Here is a 3885-nt window from a genome sequence, read left to right on the forward strand (position 1 = left end):
CACACATCATTTCAACCCATGATTGTTTTAATTTCAAAAGCTTTAATCCAAAGGAAAAAAATTCAATCACATTAGAGGTTGCTCCTTGTTTACCCTTACTTTTTTTTGTATTATTTTCTTTTTTTTTGTTGTCTTAATTTTTGCCTAGACCGCCCTCTTGGGTTTTCAGTCTAGCAGACTTTTCTTCATTTTTTTTTGTTTTCCTTCTTTTTTTTTTCTATGTTCAAAGACTCACTTCAATTTAAATTCATTCTAGTCCACATACCCCCTTTATAATGATTTCCATGGAATACAAAAGAAAGATTTATAAGGGCAAGGTGATGGGAAATGGGATGGAAAAGGAAATAAATTTGAGCAATTTCATGTACATATATTAGAGCAATGTTTCAAAAGCATATCATTTTTCATAAAAAAAATCTATTTATTCAACTAACTGATTTGACCAAAGAATAATTTATTTTCTCTTATATTTTTCACCTTTCGCAAAATTCCATGAATTTATTAACAAAAAATGGGAAACAAATAATTTTGAATTTATTATACTGAAAATGTTTTCATGATGTGGTGTTGATGCATGTTATGTGTTATGCAAAGTGACATGAAAATGCAAGATGCTACAAATTTGGAAACTACCTATACACATGCATGTGAGTGTATGTATGATATGTACTATGCAAGGTGGCATGAAAAAAACAATGGGATGCATATTATGCATTATACATTGTGACATGAATCCAAAGTGGATTCATGCTACGTGTCAAGTGAATGTTGTAAGACCCGTGAAATTTAATTAATTAAATAATTAATTAATTAATAAATGCGGATAGTGAGAGCCTTTATAGCATTTAATGTTGGTTGTTGTGATGTGGAACAGTACTAGCTCAAATGGTTAAGAGTACTTAATTATGTGATAGGACTTAGGTTCAAGTCTTATGTATGCTGGATCATTATGTGAATTATCATGAAATATGAATTGGTTGAATGGTTATGCATTGATTTGACATTGACTTGACATTGACATCGTTATGGGTTTGAATCTTGGTAGACCAACATTAAACTTTTTTCTTGCTAGAATTATGTTTGTTGTATGTGATTTTAGAGAGTATAGGTATGCTTGTGGTTTCCATTGTATTGAGTACTCTATGTGACTTCATCACTACTATGGTTATTATGATTCTTCTTCTCTTTTTTATGACTTGTCGAGATGTTTAGAGTTTTTCTCCTAAATGCAGCACAATTATTATAATTATTATTTTCATTACTATTATTTATATATTATTATTATCTTATTATTTTATTATTATTATTAATTTTATTATTATTATTATAATTATTACTATTATTATTATAATTATAATTATAATTTTTTTTATTATTATTATTATTATTATTATTATTTATATATTATTATTACTAGTTATTATAATTATAATTATTATTTTTATTATTATTATTATTACTAGTTATTATTATTATTACTATTATTATTTAATTTAATATTATTAATATTAATATTTTATTATTATTATTATTATTTTATTTTATTAATATTTTTCTTGTTATTTTTATTATTATTTTTACCATTATTATTATTATAATTATTATTTTTATTATTATTATTATTATTATTTATATTATTATTATTTACATATTATTATTAATTATTATTATTATTATATTATTTTTATTATTTTATTTACTATTACTATTAATATCTTATTATTAATATTTTATTTTATTATTATTATTATTTTTACTATTATTATTATAATTATTTTTATTATTATTATTATTATAATTATTATTTTTATTGTTATTATTATTATTATTTATATATTATTATTACTAGTTATTATTATTATTATTTTATTTACTATTATTATTAATATTCTATTATTATTATTATTTTATTATTATTTTTACTATTATTATTATTATAATGATTATTTATATTATTATTATTTATATTATTATTATTTATGTATTATTTTTATTAGTTTTTACTATTATTATTATTATTATTATTATTATTATTATTATTTTATTTTACAATTATTATTAATATTTTATTTTATTTATTATTAAGTTTTTTTTTTATTATTATGATTATGATTTTATTTTATTTTACTATTATTTTATTATTATTGTTATTATTATCATTTTTTTATTTTATTTATGATTTTATTATCATTATTATTGTTTTATTGTTATTGCTTTATTTTGTTATTATTATTATTACTTTGCTATTATTGTTTTAACTTATTAGTATTATTGTTTTATTATTATTGTTTCATTTTCATTTTATTTTATTATTGTTTTCATTATTATTATGATTATTTTTATTATTATTGTTTTGTTTTATTTTTATTATTTTTATTATTTTTATTATTATTATTGTTGTTGTTAGTTTTATTATTATCATTATTATTGTTTTATTGCTCGTGCGATACTTTGGGCAATAGTTATGTATTCTTCCTGCTTTTGTATATTGTTTGGTTGTTCAACATTGTGTTGGACTATGATCCAGTCATGTGATTTGACTGGATAAGCATATTTCAAGTTATGGATTGTATGTAAAGTGTTTGGGGTTTTTTTGGACTTGCTTCAAAGTGCCAAAAACCAGTAGTAGTGACGCTACTAGTGTGGCACCTAGCGGCTTGGGGTGTGCTGCCTGGCGGCTTGGGGTGTGCTGCTAGGTGATAAAGGAAAACCAGAGAAGCTTGCATGCATGACATCTAATGGAAAATGTGATCCCGCCAGGCGGAAAAGATCTGGTAGAGGCTCTGGAAAGCGTATGATGCCTAGCGGCGTGAGGTGTATGCCAGACAGTGGCTGCAACATCGGCTTTTTTTGAGGCGTTTTGCGCCTTCCGGTACGCGTCCTCCGCCAGGCGGTCTGTAAGCGGGTCGTGCCTAGCGCCATGTGAGCAGCTCCAGGCAATTTTTTCTGTAACAGATTTGGTTTGTGCTTACGTTGATGTGCGTAGTCTACAATGCTTCGAGGATATCTCAAAGATTGACTTGTTGGTGTTCCTTGAGTTATTGCTCGGAACGTATCCCTGGAGTTGTGGCTTGGGATAGCGGTTAAGCACGTGGTATTCCTTGAGTTGTGGCTCAAAATAGCATCTCTTGAGTTATGGTTTGGGATGGCGGATGAACACGAGGAACTCTTGAGTTGTGGCTCGGGATGGCGAGTGTTGCTGGTGTGAGTGTGCTGGTTGTGGCCAGTACGGATGGGTCCAGATAGACTGTCCTCCTCAGTAATTAGCTTACGAGTTTGGTAGTCTTGGGATGTTACGAACTATGTTCGCATTGGGAACTCCACCTGACGTTACAGTGTGTAATCCATAGCATGGTTTTCCGTACGTGCTCTATCGGTTGTGGTCCCACTAGAAGACGTAGAACACGGTTAACATGGTGGTGGCCATGTGTTAGTGAATAAAAGGATGGAATCCCTTTGTTGTGTTGTAGGTATATATGTATATTCTATATATATTTTATTTTGTTAGCTCACCCTATCTGCTTGTGGTTGGCAATGATCGTGTACTCGGTACACGTGAGCAGATGATGTTGCAGGTGGATCAGGTGAGACATAGAGCCGGAGCGAGGCTGGTCTGGGAAAAGAATTTATCAGAGTTTTGATGATTTTACTTTGTTTTGAATAAATTGTAATCATTTACATTACTAGACTTTTATAATTACAATGGATTTTTATAATTATGGACTTTGGACAATTGTTGGTGTAAAAAAGTTTTAAATTTTTCCGCGTTTTTGGGAAATGATATTTCATTAAATGCAGTTTAATTATATTTCTTTATTTTATTATTTAAATCTGTAATATTCAGTCGGGATGTTACAAATGTAAAAAATGTTATTTACCTTAAAA

The sequence above is a fragment of the Vigna unguiculata genome, chromosome 10 (assembly GCF_037176805.1).
Source record: "Vigna unguiculata cultivar grain cowpea cultivar isolate G323 ecotype 2 chromosome 10, ASM3717680v1, whole genome shotgun sequence".
In the NCBI taxonomy this organism is placed as follows: Eukaryota; Viridiplantae; Streptophyta; class Magnoliopsida; order Fabales; family Fabaceae; genus Vigna; species Vigna unguiculata.